The 26,309-nt window shown below is 38.7% G+C and overlaps 1 long non-coding RNA gene across 1 annotated transcript in view; it reads left to right on the top strand.

The window, feature by feature from the left end:
- Nucleotides 1–220: 220 nt before the first annotated feature.
- The window catches only part of LOC118471266 (uncharacterized), a 34,796-nt gene continuing 8,707 nt past the window's right edge, over nucleotides 221–26,309 (top strand). Inside the window, exons 1-4 of the long non-coding RNA XR_008603761.1 lie at nucleotides 221–305; nucleotides 7,748–7,867; nucleotides 21,689–21,837; nucleotides 22,719–23,010. This is a non-coding gene — a long non-coding RNA (uncharacterized LOC118471266). The remainder of the gene's footprint in view (nucleotides 306–7,747; nucleotides 7,868–21,688; nucleotides 21,838–22,718; nucleotides 23,011–26,309) is intronic.

The following is a 26,309-nucleotide window of genomic DNA, read 5'->3' as shown; positions in this document are numbered from 1 at the left end:
ATAAATACTCAAATTGTTAAAACATCCCTATATTGGAATTTCATTTTGACCTACAATAATACACCACTAAATCCTCATTAGGGTCGTGGGGGCTGGAGTCTATCCCAGCTGACTTCGGGTGAAGTCAGGGGACACCTGGACAGGTAACAGTGTATTGTGACCAGCTGATTAGCCGTCAGCCATACAGCTGCAGGGCGGAACCAATGATTGGGTTGGCCATTGCAGCTGGGGGTTCAGATTGACTGACGGACGTACCTCCAGTGCACTCCTGGACAGGTACGCGCTGTGCAGCACGCGAAACACTGGTAAGCTTTGAATTTTGTATTAATAATATTTCTTCTTTTAAGACCAGTGTTGTGTGACTGCAGGGCAGAGTCTGCTGACGGTGTCCCGGTTAGCGGCGGCGTCATGCGCTGGTAGGGTCGGACAGCCGAGGTAACCAAAATGTTTGTTTATGTTTATTGTTATCGTTCCGTTGTTTTATTGTGGTTAAACATTTCTTTGTTTTCATTACAGTTTTGCCTCTGTTGCCTGTCTTTTTGCTTGTTTTTTGCTGTTCTTTCCTTTAGTTTGTAGTCGTTTGACCTAGTTTTGCATCGGTTTGCTTGGTTCGAGTTTAGTTTGTTTTTCTCCCCGTGTGTGTTGTTTATCCTCAGGTTTCCGTGGCTGGTTCTCTGGTTCAGTAGTCAGGTTTCTCCCCTCCGTAGCTGTGTAGGGCCTGTGTGACCTCCAGTTTTAATAACTACGTTTATATTAACATTGTGTGTGCTGAACATATTTTTGCATAACAATAAAATTGTATTTATATCTTTCTATACTCTTGCCTCTATATTCATTTGTGCACGTACCTGTGTTTAGTAGGGGAAACCCTCTGTTGAGAGGCAGGATTGTTAACATTCTTAGGGTGAAAGTCCCTAGGTGGCGTTGTTGGTTCCATGTTAAAAGAACCCAGAAGACCCTCACCAGTCCTAACTTGGTTACACTATCACAGGGCTACACATGGAGACAATCACACTCCCACCTTCATACAATGGAGTCCCTACTTAACCTCAGCATGTTTTTGGACTGTGGGAGGAAAGCGGAGAACCCGGAGAAAACCAACACATGCACAGAGAGAACATGGAAACTCCATGCAGAAAGATCCCAGGAAGGCTGGGATGCAAACTGCAAATCTTCTAGCTTCTAGTTGTTTTTTTTTTTAGTGTCAGGAAAACAAAGAACTGGCCAAATGAAAACAGAAAACTCCACCGACTGAGTGAGTCTCTGGCTCTCAACATGCTTAATCAGCCAAACTGCTGCTGAAAAGAGTCGACTAGATTTAAGCGTGCCAGACCCACTGCAAAACCTGCAGGCGCAGGTCGCTGGCCGACTGCGTCCTGCGTTGGTGTGTCAGGGCCATTAAGGTCAGACGAGGGAAACTTTGAAGTGCAGCGTGAAAACAGCCTCCAGCTTAATTTATGCTTGAAGGCTCAACACTCTTCATCTCGTCTCCTGACAGAAACTACACATTTTCAGCTGGAAGAATGTCACAGGGCATGATTGTCACTGGCTCCTACATATGGAGTTTTGTCGTGTCGTGGCCGACGCCAAGATCTCTCAAGTGAACATTGGACATGGAAGGACAAGGAGACGCTGTCAGAATCAGAAGAATCATCACCTCTGTGTAAAAAGACTGCATTCTGCCAGAGCCAGCACCTTGGAGGAGCTTAATTATAAGACCCTCTTTCTGTCTTTCTTCCTACGTCTCTTCTGGTCTTTATCTTTTTATGTGATGGTAACACCTAAATTAAAAGACTCAGGTATGTAAAGTCAAACTTCAGCAGACAGGAGGGTGGAAATGGAGACTCAAGCTACTTGTCCACAGGGCCGATTTTTCTTACGTGGAAATGCACAGCATCTGAATATCATCTGCTTGGTGGGCGCATCACTAGTGGGTCGCTAGGTGGTCACATGACATTCGCTTTAGCTTCAGTCCTGTAAAGTATTGGACCAATATGGCAGCTTGGTCATAAACTTTCTCTTTTATTCCCAAAAAAGCAAAAAGTATTTCTGAAATCATTTGAGGCAAGAAATAAGCTGCTGAATCTGTCCTCGTTTTAGCTCAACGACAGCTGGTTTAGACATTTAATGAAAATTTCTCGGCTCCCGCATTTCTGGGATAAAGATAAATTGTTTGCTCTTTCAAGATGGTGTAAAAAACTCAAAATTCAGTACTACTCAGTGCAACCAGGAAGCCTTTTGGGCTAAACTGCATTCAGGTGTTTAGCTCAAAAGTGTGACCTTCAAAATGCAACCTTCTTCCATCTAGCAATCAGCTGGTAGATGATCAAAAATGTTGCTGAGCACCTTAGTTCCCCCAAGACTTGGACTCCAGTAATGTTACTCTAGTTCTATAACTCTAAGAACATCTGGACAGTAAAAAAAACAATCCTCAGCGGTTATTTGGAAACATTTCTTGAATCAGAAATGGCTCCGCTTGAAGTCCACAGCAGGTATTGGATAGACATTGCAGTCTACCTGCCAGCGCTTTATTTGTTTAGCCTTTTTCCCACCGAGTCGTGCCGTCACAAACTCAGACAAGCCAGACACAACGGCGGTTTGTCTCAGAGCGCTCAGGTCTGTCACTTTATCGCTATTCGGATGTCAAGTCCAAGGTTAGACTGAGCGCCCACGGGCCTGATGTCAGGGAGAGAGGAGATCTGAAGAGAGCTTTAAAAAAAACAACCAAACACACAACCCAACTCAAAAACAGCATGACCCACAGGAGCCCGGCTAACTTACTTTATTTAATTTTCGTCCCTGTTGTGGTACTCGGGGCAAGGTGAGGAGACGAGAGAGGAAGTGATGGCTAGAGAAGGACAGAGGGGGAGACCAGAGGAAGGAGGCAGGAGAAGGTAGAAAATGAAACGGAAGAGGAGGAAAAGGTGAAGCGAAGTCACTGGAGAGAAAACTGAGCGGAGCTGCTGTCAGAAAAGGCGTGATATTCAAGTTTTATTGATTGTGTTTGTGGAAACGCTTCACGCTGCTGTCTAAAGGAGGGTCGGTTTGTTTTTAACTGGATTATTGAGCGCAGTGTCACCTACAGCTTCAATAATCAGCATTTTGTGTTTAATATTACTCAGTTTTGAGTGGTTTTTGTGATGTTGATTTTCAGAACTGCAGCCCTGAGTGCTGGATTGTTTGCAAACCTGAATAAACTCCGCTCTGTTGTATTATTTCAAGATACTGATGATGAAGCTGCACGCAGATTTAAACTTCCTCATTTATACCAACAAAGTGAGCCATAACTGAACTAAAGAAACGTGTTCTTGTCTTTAATACAAGAGGACAGCTGAAAAAGAAGTCAATTATGCACCTTTAGTTGATAAAAAAAATACTCAAATCATAAAATGAGATCTTTGATTTATTCTAGTTTGCCTTGACTAGCGCTGTTGTTGTGTTATAAGAGAAACAGCGAGATTTAAGAAAATGTGGTGACAGTGATTTGAAAAAAAGGCCAGCAATCATTTATATCAATACTGCAGTAACTGATGAGTATTAGAGCTAAAATACTGCAGTAACTGATGAGTATTAGAGCTAAAATACTGCAGTAACTCATGAGTATTAAGGATAAAATACTGCAGTAACTCATGAGTATTACAGATACAATACTTGTTTATTTGAATAATTTTGGATTCAGAAGCAAGTTAGAATATTCAATATTTCTAAGTAAGCATTATATTTTTGTTTGACAAGTTTTGAGTCATGTTTTTGAGTATTGTTAGATCAATAATTTTGACTTGTGGTTACTTCAAAACAATGACAATAGAAACTAGTTGAGTTTTGTTAACTTTGAATTGTGTGGTTGTGTACTTGTTTTAAGTTCTGTTAATTTATTCCTGTTGAATACTTTAAGTCATGTTAACACAAAATGTTTGAGTCGAGTTGATATAACTGCAAACTAAACATCATATTAAATGAAAATATTTGACTTGACTTTATTAACCTTTTAATGTAACTGTTATTAAAAGGTGAAAGAAGCAGGTAATCCAAACTTTTAAGGTCTGAAAACTTTTAACTTTCAAGTTTTTCAACTCAAAAATTTTGATTGCCTCAGGTTTTAGGAGTGCTGGTAACTTGTTTGGGTTGAAAAATCTGCAATGAAATCTTAAAATCAGAACTTGAACTAAGTAGTAACCAGTAAAGTCCAAAGAGATCTGGAAGAAAGTGATGATTTTTAACACTGAAGTGCTGAGAACTTATTGTTTTTGTACAGAATCTGGTCAGAATTGATAGGTTTTTTGGAAATTTTTAAGTGATTTTTGATTAAATATCACAATTTATAGGGTAGATTTGGTCAGTTTTCTGTAATAGAAGTGTACGTCACACATGACTTGGACTCTTGCGCCTCTTCCAGGTGGAAAATGGGCCCAAACCAGACATAAAATGATCAGTATTGATTGTAGAACTAGAGGGGGTGATTATCATGGTGTCTGTTTTGAACATTTATGGAAGTTGTGACCCTCACTGAGGCCTTGACAAGTTGTTAATTTTAATGGTAATTAGTATTGATCATCTCCTGGACAAGCCACAGTCATTATGGCGACATATCAAGCAAAAAAAGCTCTTTTGGAAAGAGACATAGAAACTGCTGAGAATAGCAGCTAGCAAATGATCAAAAAGAGGAAAAGGGACAGTTTTGTGCGGATGCATGAACACTCGTTATTTGTTAGAATATATGCCAAAGCTTTAATGTATAAGTGCAGAATGGTTTTTAAAAACAGCCACCTGGAATCTCAGGATTCTCGCCAACAGCAAACTTGTACCTTTTTCCCTTTGAAGCAGACTTTTAACCGTCCAATTTGCTGTCTGGTTCGGGCTCTTCGCCGCCTGTAGACATTGCAACACTTAACCTCTGAGCACAAACGGCTCACACAAACCACAGGAACGGCAAAAACTAAACTTTGTTCTGCCTCTTTCTTTTTTTCTGTTTTTTCTTCTCTCCTCATCAAAAAGGCTCCTTTCCAACCTCGCGGCCAAGATTGCAGAGTCAACACATTAGAGTCAACGCATTACCCTCCGCCAACACACACACACACACACACACGCACACACACACACACACACACACACACACACACACACACACACACACACACACACGCCACAGGACAGGCAGCCTCTTCTCTTTTACTACTGTCACTCCACATTAAGGATGCTCACCCTCAAATGGCCTGCTGGAGGCTGCAGCTGTACACTTGTTTTACATAAGCACTTCTCTCACACACAGGAAAACTTGTTCTTGGTCAAGTTGTGGGGATGACGAAGGTGTAAAATGTAAGTTTTACAAGGAATCTAGCATCTGTGTAAGTTGTAAAGGAAAACCTTTTTATTGAAATGAAAATGATGAGGATGTTTTGACTCACTGATTTCATGAGTTTGAATTGAACAGATTTAAAAAGTCAGTGAAAATGCTCCAAACATACTGTACATATAATATTGTCCTGCAGGTCAGTATTTGTAGGAATGTAGATCGACGAGGTTTGGCTCATGTCATGGCCTAAGGATTGGATGAGGAAGATCAAAGGTATAAGACACCAGTCATGCCAGACAGAGGCTGAAAAACCTTGGAGAAGACGTTTCCAAGTCAATGTACCCCACAACTCACCCAACTGCAAAAGGAGACGAGACTGGCTTTCACAAAGAAGTACATAACTCTGACTCCAAAAGACTGGGAGAAGTGGATTTTCCCTGATGAATGCCCTCTCTATTTATTTCTGACACCCAACAACCAAGAAGACCGTATCCGTTCAGATGGTGATGAAAAAGTAGCATCTTCTGAGCAGTGAAATTCAGTGTCCATAGTATGGTGTGGGGGTCTATGTCCGCCTCAGGTCTCTCAGAGCTGCACACTTTGCCTTAAGGTAACACTGTTAATACACAATATTATACCAACAACGTTTTAGAAAACATACTACTTCCTGTTTTGGCCAGGAGAAAAAAATCGAGGCCTGTGACTGAACAGAAAATGTTTAGCAGATGTTCAGAATTGGTATTTATACAAGATGGTGCCTGTATGACTCAGCAATGGTGTTCTGAGCATCTACCTGGCTTCCTGTGTAAAGAGGAATGGCCACCAAACTCCCCAGACCTCAACCAAATTGAGAACTGTGGGGACTCCTGAACAGTCCCATCTTTAGTAGTCCACCACAGACCACCACGAAACAGTTCAGATTTTCAAGATTGAAAACCTTAATCAAAGTGAAAGGAGGAAATACTGGTTATTTAATAAACTGATTACGGTAGATTGCATATTCAGTCTTTGAGCTTTTGAACTTTTGGCACACGGTGTATTGTCCTGAAGGTCAGTATTAACAGCAATATAGATCGACAAGGTTCGGCTCCAGTTGCGCCCAAACTTAAGCTAATAAACTGACCCGTTTTTCCCTTTGAATCTAGAGAACATTATGTAACACAGACCAATTCAAAAGTGAAGTGTTTTAAGCTGCTAGTTCCAACCACTTTTGCTGAGAAGCCAAACAAGCTAACTAACATTTACGACCTGAACTAGCCATGTAAGGAAATGTCTGAGATGACGATTGTGTGGGAAAGTCATATCAACGACATTTGTAATAAGTGACCCTCTGTTGCAGGACTTTTAAGTCTGTTAAGTCTGCTGTCATCGACGTCATACTGTGCTCGTGCTTCAGACATGTTTTCATCATCAGCTACCAGGCGTTATATAGATACCGGACCACGGTTATTATCCAGCTTCTTGGGGCACAGTGGTTAAGTCTCTGGGCTACTGATAATAAGGTCAGAGGATCAAACCCCATGCTACCATTGTTGAGCCCTTGAGCAAGGCCAGGGGCGCTGTACCATGGCTGACCCTGCACTATGACTCCACTTTGGTTATGTGAAAACAACATGTCACAATGCTGTAAAATGTATATGTGACAAATAAAGGCTTCTTCTTACTATTCAGCTGATGTTGAGTAGCCTATTTCCTCTGGTTGTCTTGCTTTTGTGTAGGAATACTTTTAAGAAACAGAAAATTTCCTTCTCAATTATGCAACGTATTTTCTTGGCTCAGTTTGGTCTGTAAATTGTGAGCGTTTTGACACTCATGGGTGCAAAGTTGCCTTGGTTTGTGAGTACATCTCAGGCTTAGCTGCTGTGCTCAGTGCCAGCTGTCACGTCATTCCTCATAGACGTCCTCCATCCTAAATGTTTGGACCTCAGGTACTTTACAGAAGCAAAGGGACCATTTGAACCAGTTTGATGCTGTTACTATGAGGTGCTTTGTGTCGCTGTTTAGCCCCGTTGGATTGTCCAAATACAACCGGCCGTCTGTCATTGTGTATAGCAGTAACACAAATGTATTATGCATTGTTCATCATTAACAAACTATTCATAAGTGTCTGCAACATAAATCATGGTTTCAGTAGTGCACAAGAGATTATAGACTCTATAGTCATTTATTTTTTTGATTTTCTGTTGTACCCGTTGAGGCCTGGACATCACAGATTTCTGAAGGTCTTCTGTGGTATCAAAACATTAGCTGCAAGTCCTGGAAGATGTGAGGTGTGGCCTCTATGTTTTCTCAGCACATCCCACAGATGCTTGATTAGATTGAGGTCTGAGGGATTTGGAAGCTGAATCAAATGAAGCAAATATTTTGGCACTTCACTGTATTCCATATGGCAGGTATGTTTCAAAAACGCATTTTTCTGCTACTTCTGCACTGACTTGTTGAATCCATTTTCAGTGTTTGGGTGCTGGATTTTTTCCTGATGAAGGTTTAATACCTAAACATTCCATCCTGCTGCCATCTGGTAAACAACACACCTGGTCGTCCATGCGATGTAAAAGAAAACGTGATCTTCAGGTAATCCACCTTCTTATATGTTTTTATTCATGTGTGCACACACCAAAGCTCATGCAGTATGCAAACATGTGGTTATATGCACTCACACGCAACTGTGCACCGACACGCTTTGCAAGCTGACAGTACAAATATAAAACACACATATGTTCAGAGACAGTAAACACAAACACACACAGCTTGTTTCACTTTCAGGTGTTCGGCCTGATGTCTGTGACAGTTTTAACCTTTCAGACTCAGTTTTTCACTGGAAACCTTCCTGTCAAATAACAGCTGTAACACCTACAGAAGCAAGTGTTTCTTATCTGCCACGTTCTGTTTATGTTTCTCCTTTCTGTGAAGAATTAGATAAGGGATGTGACATTACATTTAACCGTAAAGAGCATCAGGTTTTACTGTCATCCCTTCAGGATTATACAGCTGGGTTTTCTTTTTCTAGTTGGGAGAGATGAGTTTGTACACCCAAACGAAAAGCATACAGCTACAGCTTTTGTTCTTTTGCTTTCATTCCCAAACAGCTTCTGGAATGGGATTTATATGATTCGACTGTTGTTATTCTTTTAATTGCCCATGTAATTAATCATCAATATGCCTTTTCCACTTGAGTAAAGCAAGGATTTTATCCACTACCAATGTGTCTCCACACATACTTTTCACTGACACCTCTCAAAACTTACAAAACTCCTCATTGTCATCAGTGTTTTGACAGATTTCAGAAATGCCACACGCTGCTTCAGTACTAATCCGACATGAATTTAATGAAGGACTACCAGTGCAGCTTTGCTAACAATCACACCTCCTTCTGCACCTTTGCTGAGCTTCTTGCTACACTGTCTTCAGAGCATAAAACGAGGAAGGACTGGAGTTTCATTGTGCAAACAGACTGACATTTTAACACAACTTCATCAGAATCAAAACGGACAGCGATATTTTCAGCCTACTTTCATTATCAGGCCCATTCTGTAGAATATAATGGTCTGACTGCACCACATTATCATTCTGCTGTGGGGGAAAAACGTTTTGTTCTGTTTGTATTTTTTTTTTTAGAACAATCAGAGTTGTCGTGGGTGGAGCTAAGAGAAGTTGTCGTGGTGGAACATTTGCATGCACTGAGCATTAAAAAGGATCATTTGCCTGAAAAAACAATCCAAATCCTCTGCAAAACTTCTGCTCAGAGGTTGTTGTTTTGTTGTTTCACTTAATGAAGTGGATTTTGACAACGTTATCACGCAGACCGTGAAAAGAGAGAAGAAAGTGAATGCAGGATGCAGATACAAGCCTGCTGTTGGCTGCTTATTTCACACTAATTCACACTATTTTCAGCCTAAACTGGGTTCACAAAGGTGGGAGTTGCTGTAGTCTGTATCCAAGTACCACATTCCCAAGCCCTGTGGCTGGTTTACCAGGTTTAGGCTGGATATAGTCTGATGTAGTGTGAAATAAGCAGACAAAACCTGGTTTAGGCTGAATATAGTCTGACTTACTGTGGAATTAGCAGCCAAAACCTGATTTAGGCATGATGTTTTCTGGGCCTAGACCAAGTTTAGGCTGAATATAATCTGATGTAGTGTGAAAGCAGCAGTCAACAGCAGGTATAAACCTGCTGTTGACTGCTGTCAAAGTGGACAAACCAAAGGAAATGTGCCAAATTAATCCGTTTTTTTTATATAAAAAGGAGAAAATAATGAAAGAGATGCAACAAACCTTTCTTAGATTTACAGAGATAAAAGGGACAGCTGTGCCTACATTCAGAAATATCTGTCAAGTTAGACAACTTAGAGGATTCTGATAAATGCACAGTTAAATTATCAGTCTGTTTGCACACTAAAATATTCTGAATCCAACAGTGTGCTCCAGTTACCCATTTTTGCTGTCCTCGGGAAGCTACTCTTCAAGCTGCACTTAGCTGGAAGACGTACAGAAAACTCTCCTGCAGCCGTGTGTCGGTTCAGAAACTGTGAGGAAGGTCTGATTGATATTGTGCTCTGTCGCTACACAAATCAAAGTCAGCTCTCCTTCTTCGGTTCATCCTAAAGGGCGCCAAGTCGAGGTGTGATCTCACCTTCAGTTGCGTAACGTGACTTAGCTCCGAGGCGGCTCTGTGATCTCTCTTTTGAATGCAGCGTCTCCTGGCTGAGGGGACACGTCCTCACCAACACCTCAGTCACACTCTGTCCTCTCTGAAGGCGCTGGGCTGAAGGACAGTTTTAACCCCTGACACTGAAAAGATACTTCACTGTGTCTTCTGCAGAGTTAAAGGTCTGCACCTAACCTTCATTGTTGTTTTTTTCGTGGATCATTCAATGTAAAAACAAGAAAATCTGAAAAAGGTTCCTGCCTGACCCTCTAAGAATCAACTTTTTAAACATTTTGTGATAAAACTTAAGTATATTTAATGAATCCATGCAATATTGTATCTTTATTACATTCTAAATATTTAGTTACAGGTCCTTGAGGTACATTCCCATGTAGCCATAGTATGTACTGTTTTCTTCAACAGAGACAAGGTGAGGTCTTTAACCCCAAGAGCACTAAACCTACCATCAAGCATGGTGGTGGCAGTATAGTATGCTATGGGGCTATATTGCTGCCAGTTGAAGTGGTGTTTTACACGAAGTAAACAGTAATGAAAATGGAGAGTTACCTCTACATTCTTCAGGAAAACCTAAAAGTCATTCACCAGAAAGTTGGGTCTTTGGGTGCTTCAACAAAACAATGACTCAAAACACACATCAAACGTAGGAAGGAAATGCCTACATCAGAGTACAAAATAAATGAAAGAAGCATTTTTATACTTTAATATGCTGCCTGTTTACTCATAATTCACTGGAGAAAACTGCATTTTGGGATTAGTGGTTGGTCAAAACAAGTTATAACCTATATAAGGTCTCATTTTTACTACATTTTGACAGCAAGATCATCTTCTAGCTATGATTCCTTCTGTGTCAAAGTAATTTTCTCGTAGAGGCTAATACTAATTTAGTATTTTAAAACTTGCAAATGTAGCTTAGGCTATCATGTGGAGAAACAACACTGGTGTTCACACATTTTATGTAGCAGGTTGGACAAATCAAAAATGACAAGAATTTTAGATTCAATTTATTCTGGAAATAGCGTTGAAAGAAATCAGGGGCCTGTAACTTGGAAAATAATTATAGTATGAAGGTTAAATGTGGCTTTAAATATACAAAAGTTATTGTACAAAAAACAGTTTTATTCTAAGGTGTCTGGAGGAAGGCACTTATTAGAAATAAACTTCAGGCCTCCCACAGATCAGTGCTCATTTACTAACTTATAAACATTTTTCATCATAATGTTTTCAATTTTATGCTGTTTTCCACTGTCCCTGTGGTGTTTTTATTAATCTGTGGTTAATAATGATTTCTCAGGCTTGAATGATTAATTACAGTTTATTTCTTAAAGATTTAAATTCTTGTATCTCCTGTGAGAAACGCAGACTTTGGAGTTTGGTTTAAGAGAACATACCTTCCTGAACTTTATAACATCTTTGACTACATGCGATAAAAACACGACCTATAATTCTGGTCTGTTGAGTTAATGATCAGCCGGAGACCAGTTAAATTCATCCGCTGAGCTCGATCATTAATCTCAGCAGAATGCGGAAAAACTTCGACACTTGGAGCACGAGAGTCGCCCTCCAAGTCATTTTATTGGGCTCGACTGCGATTAGAGGAACTTTCTTCAGAACTATAAATTCTTGAGCTGCTCTGAGCCCTTCGACCTTCACTAGTGGTTCGAGAGAAAACACATTTATCAGATTGAGGTGTGTGTTATTAAAAAGCCTAAAAAGCATCCAGATGGGGAATTTTACTGTTTCTCCATACAAAAAAGATATTTTACTAATTTTCTATGGAACCCTACACTTCCAAAATGAATATACAGGTGTTTGCCGCAACTGTTTTCTACTTATTTCCTCTTAAAGGATGATTTTGGATTATTTATATCTATATTAAGGGTCTATGGACCACACTAGTCAGAGACACTAACATCTACCATCGTCAACGTTGGCCTCCATTCAGTGGCTTCAGGATCAATTAGAGGCATTTATTGTTTATTTTAAAGGTTTTTTTAATAAGTTGGCGCATATTCAAACTGGAGCAATGAGGTCGAGATTCAGGCTCAAAAATAGAGGTGATGGAATAGAATTAACTTTGACGTCCAATGAAGGTGGAAGCTGAAATATTGGGCTTTGATTTGGAGTCTACTAAAGAAGAAGCTTCTGAGACGTTCCATCCAACGTCAGCAACCTGCCTGTTAATAATGTCGAGATGTTATTCCACATCTTTCATTGGTCAAGAGGAAAATACAAACAGAACCTGATGTGGGCAAGTTAGAACGATTTATTTTTCATTTATTTGAGTGAAATTATCTTTAAATGTTTGTCTTGACTTGATAAAATAAGAAATTTGCCCTCAAAACAATGAATGATCCTCAGTAAATCTATGACAGAGTCAAAATGCACGAATGTTTTTTGTGACAAAGATGTATTTGTTTTAATGATTCCATCAAAAAAAAAAAAAACAGTTTACGGAAACCTTTTTTCACAACTGTACATAATCAGTCAGATTTAAAACTTTTTTATTCACCTGTGCAACAACAAAACATTGACAGGCAAGAGCCACAATCATTTTCATTTTAAAATACCTAGAACCCTCAACTCTCAACTTTTTTTTAACTCTATGCCATCCGTGCAACAACAGAACAATTACCATATTAATAATAATACGACTCTATAAATCATTTTACATACTTCCCCTGCTCCTTTGAAAAGGGGAATTCACTGCACCTTAGGGGAACAATCAGTTAAAATTCAACGTTTGAGCTATAAGAGTGTAAAACTAGTTGAATTAAATGATCGGAACTGGAGAAAACAAGTTTAATGAACTAAAGATATTGAGTTAAGTCAACTAATTATTGAGAGTTTGAACACTTTCTTCTTTCTGTAACACTGAACACTTCCACTCTCAGGTGTTGAAACCATTTGTTAATACAAAGGCTAATGTTACAGTGAGATAAATTCTAAGTTTGCAGGTGTAGAGGCCTTTGTTATGGTTAGAATTATTTACATTATTATGAAAAGAAACAACCATATATCAGTTTATATCCACCTTGTTTGGAAGTTTTTACTCTGTAACCATCTTGGGAAGTCTGTTTTTTTCATGCTAAACTTAATTTAATGACTTAACTCTCTTCTGTTTATTTATTCAGCTATGTATCAAGCTATAAGGACTCATGTTTTAAAGTGGTCTGAAAATTAAAAAATAGTATATAATCTATTTCAATATGCACACTTGATTAAAAGATCCACACAGGAATTCCAGTGAACTCGTTCATCTATGAATTAATTAATATTAATTAGAAGACAAAAATAAACAAGTCCAATGATAAAATATCGATTTAGTTGCCGCCTGGCGATCAATAAATATGTATTTATTAATCCAAGCTGACGACCGTGGAGACAGCGAAGTGTAAATGTGTGCGTTGAGGCATGTTGAGCAGTTAGAGTGTGCATCAGTAGCCGCGTTCAAATGTGCAGACGTGTTCAAATGTGTAGCCGTGTTCAAATGTGCAGACGTGTGCAGACGCTCTGCGCATGTAAGGAAGTGTCGGCAGCTAATAAACGTTTGGTGGCAGACAGATGTGGGATTGCAGATGTGGGATTGCAGTCGGCTCCACAGTCACATAGATCATTATTAAGCGATCACACACACGGCTGAGGATCACTACACATTTGAATGTGTTTGTGTGCATCACAGGCCCAGGCACGTGTCGGTGTTTATCAGTTGGTGGCGGGTTGGCAGATAATCAACTCTGGCCTCTGGAGCGGAGACAAGCAAAGTCATAAAATGTAATGTACAGCCGCAGGCCCTGAGCCTATAAACAGTAAACAAACAGTGGGAGGGTTACTATCTGCCACGCAGTGTCACAATCCCACGTTCAGTCAGGAGTCACAAGATCACTGGCCTTTAAAAATCCAACTGTGGCTGCAAAATGTTCACTGTTTTAAATCCAGACAGACTTCTGATTTTATATACTGCATCATTCGGTTAAGGAGGATCAGCAAAATAAGGATTTAATTGTACAGTGTGGCTGCCTAGTTTTGTGTACATGGCCTCTTGAATCTTGAGATGGATCCACACATGTAATGAAGTACATTTACATTAAACTACTGTATCTACAATTTTGAGCTGCTTTTGGTTGAATGTATTCATCCATTTTCTTTGTGATGCATTATTGGATGAAATATTCTTTCTCTACACTTTCTTAATTTTCCTTCGGGATTAATAAAGTATCTATCTATCTATCTATCTATCTATCTATCTATCTATCTATCTATCTATCTATCTATCTATCTATCTATCTATCTATCTATCTATCTATCTATCTATCTATCTATCTATCTATCTATCTATCTATCTATCTATCTATCTATCTATCTATCTATCTATCGTACTTTTTACTCTACTGCCCATATTATAAATCTAATAGCCATTATTTATGTAGCACTATTCTACACAAATTGGTTGACCAAAAAATAAACCCACAAAGACAGAGTAAAAACAGTACAAATTAATAAAATTAGTAGTTTGCTACTTTAGTGGCTGCAGATTCGGATACAAGTTTGTAATATTAATCTTAATATTAACACCAAACATATTTTAAACTATCATTAGGTTAAAATTAGAAGTTATTGGCCTCAGTTAAAGTGCATATAATGGTTCAAATGAGCTGTAGCTTTAGTAGCTGCAGTTAATAACTGTGGCATTTTTATTACATTCAGCTCTTCTGTCTCTTCTTGGAAAGAAACTGCAAAATTATAAAAATTTTAATTTAAAAAAAAATGTTCTATCAAGCATACAGGTCATCCTAATATACTCTCAATGTCTTTATTTTTATTATTATTGCCAAAGGAAATAAGCATAAGCCAAGTCCTTATGCACGTGTTTATTTAGAGTGTATGTTCCGAATTGTAGAGAGACGATGAAAGACATAGAAAATTATTTTTCGCCTTAGCGTCTTTGAGTTTTTGGAAAAGCGCTTTATAAATAAAATTTATTATTATTATTATTATTATTATTATTATTATTATTATTATTATTATTATTATTATTATTATTATTATTTGCCTGTGAAGATTCTCAGTCGTCCAGGTCATGGTAATCATAGGAGCTTCAGTAAAAATCAGCTGGAATTCTCTTCGTGTGAAACGTCTTCAAGAATCTACAACAGAAGTTCGACTGATTTTTACTGAAGCTTCTATGATGTTTGGACCAGTTTTCCAGTCCTTTAAAACTCCTGATAAATGGGAGTTTAGCAGAAGTTGGTGTTCCTGAAAGCGTTAAGGTCGGAGTTCGGTGCAGATCTGTGAAGTTCTTCACCTCAAACCAGAGCTCAATCCAAACATCGACCGCCTCTATTTTCCTCTAGGCGGCGCTGCTTCCTGGACAGATTCAGCTGTTTGCTTTATGTGCATCTCCTCTTCCACCCAGCAGACGTCCTCAGTAGGTCAGCTTGAATCCAGTCTCATGTCCCCCCACCGATCATCCTCACCCCCCACATTTACTCTTAAACCAAGTATTCCAACCTTCTTTTGGACTTCCTGTTTCTGACTACCTGCCTGTTTAATGGACTTTGCTCTTGTCTTGCCCTCTAGTTTTGTTTGTCACACTTCTTGAAAGCTCCTGATTTGATATTTGTCAACAAATTACAGCAAGTGTTCATGTGTTAGTAGAGTATTTCTGCAGATATGGCAGCTGCACCCTCAGGACTGCACTTCTAGGACTTCCTGTTTGAGATCTAGAGGCCACAGTTTGTCCAAATACAAGTCTTAGCAACCACATCATTATTATTATTGTAATAAGTTGTATTTTGGGTGGAATAAACCTTTCAAAACTTTAACTTGTTGGCTGAAAAGCACTATTTGGGTGGAATAAACCTTTAAAATTAGAGGTACTTGGACATAAAGTAGTACTTTCTGTGGTATACTCCTTGAATAAACCTTTTAACGTACATTTTGAGAGAAATCATCCTTTAAAACCATAAGTTGTGCACTTTCATGATCATCCATTGCAGAAGGTGGCGCTGTCTAGAAGACTAGAAAGACACATACTGTTGATTATGGCCCTGGTGGCTTTATTTGTGGTGGATCCCTTTTGATCGTTGTTTGAAGTTCCTGTGCTCTCCTTGTTTAAATTTGGCTTCAAACCAATAGTGCTGTCATGTTTGGTTTTGCAACTGAATCCATGACGTCGACGTCAACTGATGCTCGTCAAAATGCAGTCGGTTAAATGTGAGCAATTAATCACCTCGAGACGAGCAGGTGGCGTCATTAAACCAGAACAGACGAAGGAGGTGCAAACGGTGGAAAATGAGGATTAAATACGTTTCTGTGAGCTTCATCCAGCTGTTCTTATTCAGGTGAATGGAAACTATTCTAACAATTATGCAAAAGGATGAGCTCAAATATCTGAAACAGAAAAGGTGCAAACACAAAGACAGATGAAGCCACAAAATATTGAATGATTTATTACATTTTAAGATTTCCCTTCATTGGAAGTAAGAAGTAAAATACAAACCATGAATAACAGCCTCACACCAAAACATTTATACACTCGTATATGTGGCTTTTAGATGATACATCTCCCATGATGCTGTTTTATTCTTGTGTACTCACCATATCCTGTTGAGAAAAATCAGTTGTTTCCTTGCTCTCTTCACTTTTCCACAAATGTGCAGCCACCTGCAGCATTTCACTAAAAAACACAAACAAAACAAACTTATTTTCACAGATTTATTTGCATTAAAAGACTCAGATATCATAATTTTATCATTTTATTCATAGAAATAAATCTAGTAGGTGAACTTCAAGGCTTTAGGTGTGCGTGCACATCTGCTGCTGGTCTGACATGAAGGTGGACGTTGCAAAATGTAAAATCAAACTCCCATTTGATAGAAACCATATGCAGTAAAAGCTCTAACATGCTTTCTTTTTCATTCCACTTTTAAATTCACATTAACTTTCATCGCTGCTGTGTTTGTGTGTTTGCACAAAAATACTTGGTCGCTCATGAGCGCGTTCACACCTTTGACTTCCAACATTTAATTTTAAACAACTCAATAAACTTGAATTATGGAGGAGCTGAAAAAAATGCGGAAAAAAGCATAAAAATCTATAAACCTGCATTATTGAAGAGAACATTTTTGACAAGTTGCTTTAAGAACAAACCTCAGAACAAATAGTGCTGGAGACAAAACAGAATAACTTTTTGAACCTTTTCCTAATGCCGCATCTTTAAAGATCTAACATATTAACAAATATATTAGTGTTAAATCACCAGAACAGAGGAGTCAAAAAGTCAAGATATTGTTCAAACTTTCTACTCCAAACAGGTTGCATATGACGAGCTGCAGGACGGATAACTGATGAGGAAAGTCTTTGTCGGCTCTGTGAGTTGATGGAAATTGAAAATGAGTCTCATTTCATGTTCTATTGTCCTTTAAGTGATGAGCTGAAAGAGATGCCTCGCAGCAGAATGGCCTCAATTTCTGCTAATTCCTCCTGATAATGAAATGAAATACTTCAGAAATGATTGTGTGTGCCGAGATTGGAAAGTGAATGACAATGTGATGGCATGCTCAGCTTCCTGGACTTAAATCCTAACAAAAATAAGTCTGAAGTCATCACTTTAGGTCCTCAATTTAGATACGACTTCTTCTTTTCTAATCTGGGCATCAGAAAATTCAATGTCTAGAAACACAACACAAGACTACTCTTTGAACTGGTATTAAACCCTTTAAATATCCTTGTTTTTTTTAGGGATAGAAGTGAAAAATCTGAATATTTATGTTGCATTTATGGTCATTTATCATAAAGTTTAAGAAAAGACAATGTTTTAGATTAAAATCCACTTGTGGAATTGATAAACACAAAGCTGCAGCTGTTGTCTAGACTGACATTGTAGAATCATTGAAAGAGGAGGCAGCAATTTTACAGCCTTTATTGTGAAAATATAGATTTTACACTGTGCACCAACACTCCAGGAAGATAAAACCAGGAGCTAAAATGAGCTAAATGACTGTGTCAGAGAAGAATTCTCTGTAGGTTTGTCACCTTGAGTAAGTAATCAGATACACGTCGATATAATGAAACAAAACTTCTTAAAGATCAAACAAAAAATAAGACTTAAGAGGAAATAAGAGAATAAGAGCTGACAGTGAAGATAAAAGTCTGATCAGTCCAAAAAGAAGCAGACGGAAGTGTTAACAAAAGGACATGTAGAAAGACAGTAAAAAGACAAATACATGATTACACTAACATTTTGTTTGCAAGATATAATTCTTACTTTTGAAATGGCTTTATTTTTCTTTGAATTCTTATTTTTGTTTAATATTTAACACGTTTTGTTTTGGTTTTGTTGACACAAGTCTTTCTTGTCACACTTCGCCATTTAAAGTCAATGTTAAAATACTGAAGCTGAGATAAGATAAACCCTTTATTAACTCCACAGTGGGAATGAATTATAAAAATAAACCAAAATATATAAAGATACAAGTTCCAAAAAATGGCATTATTGCACAGATTGTACATAAATAGAAAGACAAAATAGCATGTATTCTAGTGTATGTAGAAAAACAGGTATTGCACAGGGTTTTAAAAGTGCAAAATACTTATAATTCATTTGATATTGTAGCAGTTGAAAGGTGCAGCTTTGAGATTGTAATTCAGATAAACAGATTTCTACAAGTATGAAAGTCCCGATGGAGCAGATTCTCACAGATTCAAACTCTTAAATCTTCCTTCTCTCACTAAGTGACCTTCAGCTTCTGGACTCAGCTCTGCAGAATTCCTTGTTGAGGAGCCTCTCGAGGGTCGCTGCTCTCTTTAGACCTGCAGTTTGACGGGTCATTCAGGGGCAGATGCTGACGTTAGCGTTTCAAGCAGTGATGTTCCTTCACAGAAAGAGTCTAGTTCTGTAACACTGCTGCTTCCTACAAGCCAACATTGGAGGCTTTTGATAAAATGAGTTGGATTTTTTCATGCAGACAGCAATCAAGTTGCCTCAAAGGGCTTTGCAGTATAAATCCCAAGCATTCAGACCATTTATGGTATTTTAGAAGATGTCATATAGCATTTATTACATTCCATCTTCATTTTTTAAAAATGCAAACTAGATTTTTATATTTTTTTAAGAAAGTGGATGAAAGGTTTAAGATAAATATTGTGTTTGTTAAGCAATATGCTGTATATATGGGAGATTGTTTTGGGTTTTCAAATAAGTAATGCGTCTTCCTAATACCAGCTTGTGGTCAGTCAGTGTGACTCACTGAGTGGGAATTTCTCTCAGTGCTGAAACGTGACCTCTTTGGGTTAAATTTTAGCTCCACGTTTCAGTTTCACATTCTTCAGTCAGCGGAGTCAAACAGTCCAGCCGTGATGTGACTGTCAGAGTTTATCTCGGACTGTATTTTTTTTTTTTTTTTTTTTTAAAGAAAATGACAATCCAAACTGCTTTTTGTTACACTTGAAATCAAGGGAAACAACTACAAGTAAGACATGTAGCTACAACAGTAAATTAATGCACAAATATGGGCCATGTACATAAGATGGTGTGTTTGTTTCATTCTAATGGAATTACACATTAAATAGAAAGATCCTTCATAAAAAATTATAAAATAAAGAAGCACTCTTTCCTTTTGAGTTTTGAGTAGAAAAAAGTTGCACAGCGTGTATGTGATTATACGAGGCAGTGTGGCCACTGTGTGTTTTGTTTGTCCACTAGGTGCCACTGCCGTATGTTTTTCTAGCATGTTTTCTTTCTTTGTCTTCTTCCATATTTCTTATAGAGGTTTTATTTGATTTGTGTTGCACCACCGGTTTCACGCAACACATTTTATTGTACAGTTTTTAATATGTAAATAAATTGGGGAAACAAAGAACCCCACCAAAAAATAATTATTAAATTTGAGCACTTCTGCCTTGCAGCTAGAAGATCCCTGGTTGGCGTCCCTGCATTCCTGGGATCTTTCTGCATGGAGTTTGTATGTTCTCCCTCGGTTTTCACCAGGTTCTCCGGCTTCCTCCTACAGTCCAAAAACATGCTGAGGTTAATTAGTGATTCTAAATTGTCTGTAGGTGTGAATGCGAGTGATTGTCTGTATATATAGCTCTGTTGTTGTGACACAGTCTGTCTGCTAAGGGCCAGTGATGATCAAACAGTTTTGTCAAACACAGTCAAATACAGGGGCGATTCTAGGATCAGAGGTTTAGGGGTGCTGAGCAGTGTTGCCAACTTGGAGACTTTCTCGCTAAATCTGGCGGCTTTTTTTGTCAAAAGCCACTAGCGACAAATCTAGCGAATGTTTCTGGCGTTTTGGAGACTCTAACATCAGTGGCGGATCTTCCGTGGGGGCAGTGCCCTCCCCTGTGATCTGATTGGCCACCCCGTGTGCCCCCCCCCCCAAATTTTCGTTGGAAATTTACATCAGTGAAACTCCGAGTTCCGACGCTCCTGAACGCAACTTTGTTGTCCGACTGCAACTGAATGCACCATTTCGTTTGGATCTGAAGAAGCTTTGAAGACGTTTCCTGATGCCGGAGGAGAAGATGAGCAGCTTTGTACCTTTGCGGAAAGAAGACTATGGCCGTTTCTCAGTACGTAACTGTCCGTACTTGCATTCTGACGTACCCGTGAAACGTCACCATCGAGACTGCATCAGACCAGACTAGTGAGACTAGATATCAATGAGTAGATAGGACACGCCCCTTTGAGCTCCGTGCTGCGGCGAGGCTAAGCTAGTGGGGGAAAAGTTTCAGTGCATTCCGTTGATGTAGGCGGCGAGAAAACGGAAACTGAAAACAATTGCACACTACGTCGTACGATTGAGACAAGGAAACTTGGAATGACTTTTCATAGGTAAGAATAGTTTTTGGCTCTTTTTTCATGATTAAATCTTGTTGAGAGCTTCCAGTCTATGAGAGCTAACTAGTTCGCCACTAGCAAAACACCAAGGCGAGCTAGCAGCTTGACAACCAAATACCAGACGATTAATAGTAGCTGTAGTATAGTTGTACAAGCAGTAGTAGTAATACTAAAAGTACAAGCAGCAGTAGTAGTATAAAGAGCTGTCAGAGTCGTAGAAGTAGTATCAGCATTCGTAATAGTATTACAAGTTGTAGTAGCAGTGCCAGTATCAGCAGCAGTAGTTTACTACCACCACTGCTAGTACTAGTCACATTGCTATTACTACCACCAATACTACCAATAGTAGTTATAAAGCCTAACTCATATATATCCAGATTACCATCTATGTTCTTCCTCCAAACCCATTTTATGATTGGGATTACAGGCAGTTCTTTAGGACTGCTCTCAAATAATTGAAATGTTACTAAACAAGGTTCTACTGATCAAATTAAATAAATTTGGTCTCCAGTATATTGACTAATTCTGTTCTTTGGACTTAATTTATTAGCATGATTTCTTTTTAAATATGTTGTGTACAGACTTATTTACTTGTCTGTCTACTTTTCTTACTCCATGTAGATTTCCACTTTTCATAGTCCACTTTTAAAAGTTCAGCAGACAGGTGCTCTGCTTTGGAGTGTGACGATGTCGTCGGTGATGTGGAGAGTGAGGTTTCCGTTTCACCCACAGCGTGCTTTAGGGCAGCCGGGTCAGACTTGATGTTTGAAATACTAACTGACAGCTCAGATTAACTGTCTGTAGTTCCGTTTTGATGGATGTTAAATTTTCACTCAAAGCTGCCAGGAGCTGAGTCTTTAAAATAACCACCGTCTCGTTACAGAGTGAAAGTAGCAGTTCCTCCTGAAGGTCAGAGATTGCAGCATCTGAGGGCCTCTTCAAAAGAAGACGTAGTTGATGAAGGCGTTCTGGAGCAGGACCAGAAAGACCACGACCAAGCAGCCTTGAGATCTTAGGCAGCGTCTCCCTCAGGTGGGTGTCAACGTTGTTCACAGTCAGGTCTGTGGTAATCCCGTCCAAAAACAAAACAGAAAAAAATCTAGATTATAAATCAACATGTAACCAAAGCACTCTGTGTATAACGCCATATTATAGGATGTAGTTCAGAAAATGTCAAAGTATAGTATACTCAAGAATAACATAGTATGGCCTGTAGTTCATAGTATAGCATGTCGGCAAAAAAAAAACCCCATAAATTATTATGTGGTTCAAAAAGCGCAAAATGATAGGATGTTGCCTAAAATTGTCATGTATGATATGTGGTTCAAAGAATGTCATAGTGCAGTGTATTGTCAAAATAGTATGTTATTCAAGAAAACATCAGAGTATAATATGTCATCTAAAAATGCCATAGAATAATATTTCATTGCACAAGTAAAAGTATAGTCATTTTTAAAACTGTTCAAATTCTTATGTTGCTAAAAAAAAAAAAAAAAAACAAGCCTATAGTGTAGCATGTCGCTCTAAAAATATCATAGAAAAGCCTTTAGTCCACAAAACATTGTTTTGTCCCGGCTGTCTGAAGTAGGTGAGGAGCAACACAAAAACAGTCCAAACGCTGGTTTCCAGAGGGTTAGACGAGTATTTATTTGAAAGAGTAAGTTTACAACAACACAACATGTGAGGGGGTTAAAAGCAAATGGGTGTTAGTAAAATAAAAATAAATAAACAGAACTAAAAGTGAACTTCCTGTTGACATTGATGGGCATTCCAACCAGGAACAAAGTAAAAGATAATCAATATGAAAAAAAACTCTTCCTGTTCACCTCTTAAAACCCAAAAACACACCGCAGTAGCACCCTAAACTAAAACTACCAATGGGTTCCCTGTTTTCCTTTGTGAACAATTCAAAGGTCCCTCTCTATCTCCCCACACATCCACCAACCACTGGAACACATCTCCAAAGTTCTGCTGGACCAGCTCAGCTTCCCCTCAGAAGAAGTGCTGCCACCTGCCAGATGAAGGAGCCTTTTGAGAGGCAGCTGGCATCGTGATTGGACTGTACTTTGGTCTGTTCCAATCCAGCTTCAGCTCCAGAGACGGCAGGCGGGACGAGTCAACGGAGGCCTGGTGGACGAAGGCATGCAGCTGAGTACAATCCAGAAAACAACAGAGGAGGAGTGCAGCAGCCCAGTATAGCCTTCGGTATGAAAAAACACCATCATATACATCGTATATTGTACAAATAACAAGTCAAAGGAAAGAGACATACATTGTAGAATTGTAGTAATTGTGGGCTGCCTGATTTACTGATGATCAGTATTTTATTTTTTACTGATTTACGGTAATAAATACATTTAAAAATGGTGCTACTTTGGCTCTGAACCTTTATCTACCTGTGGTCGCTCTGTCTTCTGGAGTGATTTGATTGGTTATATGTCACGAATAAAACTCCTTTAACTTAACATCTGTAAACAAAACAAAAATGTATCAACAAAGTTTTCTGTTAGTTTGTGTTCTTCTAAGTTTAACTCCAAGATTTTAAATACTTTCATTTACTGCAAATGAATATCTACTCTAAATGTCTCACTAATAATCATTATCAGCCTTAAAAACCCACAAAACACCCCTCTATACTGCACCACACTTAGTACAGTCCGGTTCCCCCTTTTATAAATCTGCTTGGAATCTTCCACTTCCTGTTTGTCAAAGTGGACTTCTACCTGGACAGGTTTTGTTGGAGCTCATGCAACAAACATTTTGGGTAACTGCACTTTAATATGGATGGATGACACTGAATTAAAGTCTGTTTTAATGAGACTAAGTTAAGATGTGTAGCTCTGTCATTAAATAGGAAATTATTTCTCAGAATTCACAGAGAAAAGTCTGAAATGTTTGCTAGGTTAGCGTCCCACATGTTCTTTGGCTCAGCTAAAGCTAACTCTCTCCAACTTCTGGATCTCTTGAGTTGCTTGTTGTTAAAATATCTTGCTAAAGGTGCTGAAGCTCAGAAAGTCTGAGATGTTTGTTCAGAATAAGCTCATTCTCAAGTCTTATCTGAACTGTCCTCTTTTGTTTGAACTTTCCCTAAACTTAGGAGTTAATGACAGAGCAGCACATCCAGACTCAGTCTCATTTATGTAGAGATTAAACGTCAGTGTCATTCATTGATTTTAAAGTGCAGTTTTTCAAATGTTTGTTGCACATGCTCCCGACCAAAGCAGTCCAGGTGGAAGACGATGTGAAGAGAAAGCTCCAGAGGATGAATATCACACATTTACATTGGAAATAAAGTTCCTTTAATGAGACATTGTCTTGCAAAAGTTGGATTTCCCTTTAATGATGTTCAAATCTTTAAGTGTTTTGTTGATGTTGGTTTCTAAATGTTTTCTGACACTCAGCCCCAAAGATTAAAACCTTTACGTCTCACAAGCTGCAACAATTCACACATCAACTATCTTTCTGACTAAACTAAGATAAAAAGTGAAAAACTGCCTGATTCCTGCATCATGAATGTAAATCTTTTTGGTTTTTATGACAGTAAACTGAATATATTTGGGTTTGACATTTTATAAACCAAAATAAGAAATGAGTTACTGGAGAAAACAATCAACAGATTAATGGACAAAGAAAATGTGTTTTCCAACATATATCGCTGAATTACTCCATTACAAGATACATACAATTTTAATTCAATTTTATTTATATAACGCCAAATACAGGTCAAATTGTCTCAAGACGCTTTATTTTTTTTTCGTATTTAAAATATGACAAAGTAAGAAATTTAAACCTCTTGACTAATCCAATTTATTATTTAGTTTTTAAGAGACTAATGGACAATTAAAATAAGTTTCTCCACTAAAACTAATAAACATGAGGTCAAATAGAAGGAAGAGTTTTAAATACTGCAGTCCCACAATGACAAGAATATAGTTTCTCAACAAAAACTAAATCTGCTGGTGGAGTCCATTAAATGATAAAGTGTGATACAAAAGGTTTGTGGTGCTAAAAATGTCCAAGTAAAGATATCAAGTTGAACATCTGGATGGAGGTTGATAAAAGTTGACGTCCCTTCATTTCTCTGGAGTCGACTCCATGGATTTTATGGATGGTGGTTAAAGACCTGCTCTTCTAGTGGTCTTCCTTCTAGTCGCTATAAAAAGTCAGTCCATCCTGGCCGACTTCAACACCTCTTCATGACAACTTGTTCTGCCTCCGACCTGGTGGAAAGTCAAGAAACTCGGGAAAACCCTTGGAAACTCGAAGAACTCGTGGAGACTCGAAGAACTCGTCGGGCGGGGGAAGGTGTGGTGGGTGGTGGGGGAGTAGAGGGGGGAGGCCGCCACCCACCTCCCCGCCTACTCTCCGCCCTGACTCCACCCAGACTCCGCCTTGGCTCCACCCATGTGGTGACTTCAGCAACTACGATGTCAAAGGGACGACGAATTTATTTCTTTGTATCTGATCTGTAGCTCAGTGAGTTAAGGATTTGCCTATGGAGCTGCAGGTCGCTGGTTCAAGACCAGACACTTCTTAAGTTTTATCAAAAGATTGACAAAGACAAAGAAAGAAAACTGCCGGTGGCGGGTCTTGAACCTGCGACCTTCCACTTGGTAGTCCTCTTCTTATCCTCCTGAGCTACTCGCTCAGATACTAATTCTTCTTTTTTTTGCGCATTTATCATCTATTTTTTGTCGTTTTCGAGTTTTTTTTTTAACTTGAGTCTCGACTCGACCGTTTTTCTCGGGAGGTTGGGCTTCAGCCTTTGTTCTGGAGGGTGGAACCCTCAGTTCCAAGACTTTCCAAAGCCTCCACACCTCCCGAGTCCTCAGGACCTGAGCTTTCACACAGTCTGAGGACTGAAATCTTCTAAGTTCCTGAGTAGTTCTCTGTTAGATTGAACCTTTCGACAGTCTGAGGACTGAAAACCTCAAAGTTCTTGAGTAGTTCTCTGTTGGTTTGAACCTTCAGACAGTCTGAGGGCTGAAGTTTTAAAAGTTTCTCAGTACTTCTCTGTTAGTTTGAACCTTCAGACAGTCTGAGGACTGAAATTTTAAAACTTTCTCAGTACTTCTCTGTTAGTTTGAACTTTCTGGTCAACAGAAGCCTTAAAACTTGTGACCATGAGTCTTGATTTCACATTTAGATCATCCATCTGAGTTCTTCTCAGACCTTCACCTGTGGGTTTTTTAGAAATCCTCAACAAACTTTGATTCTCTTCACTGAACAGTAAAGTTTGTGGAGATCAGTAGGTAACATTAGTTTGATCAATGCCTTCAATTACTAGTAGACTTTATCTGGAAATCAGTTTTCTGAAATGAGTTCTTAGTAAATCTGTCTACAATCAAACCATAGAAAGAGGAAATGTTTGAAGAAAGAACTTGATGTTTTCATTTCAGACTAGAAAACACTTTAAGACTTTTATCTGGTTTTGCTCTTTTTCATCGTTTTATTGAGTCTTCTGTTTAATTTGAGCTTCTAAAGTTTAACTGGTGTCTTTTGAA

Source organism: Amphiprion ocellaris, chromosome 13 (genome assembly GCF_022539595.1).
Source record: "Amphiprion ocellaris isolate individual 3 ecotype Okinawa chromosome 13, ASM2253959v1, whole genome shotgun sequence".
Classification (NCBI taxonomy): Eukaryota; Metazoa; Chordata; class Actinopteri; family Pomacentridae; genus Amphiprion; species Amphiprion ocellaris.
Note: the sequence above shows the minus strand (reverse complement) of the source record. Positions and strands in the feature narration are given on the sequence as shown.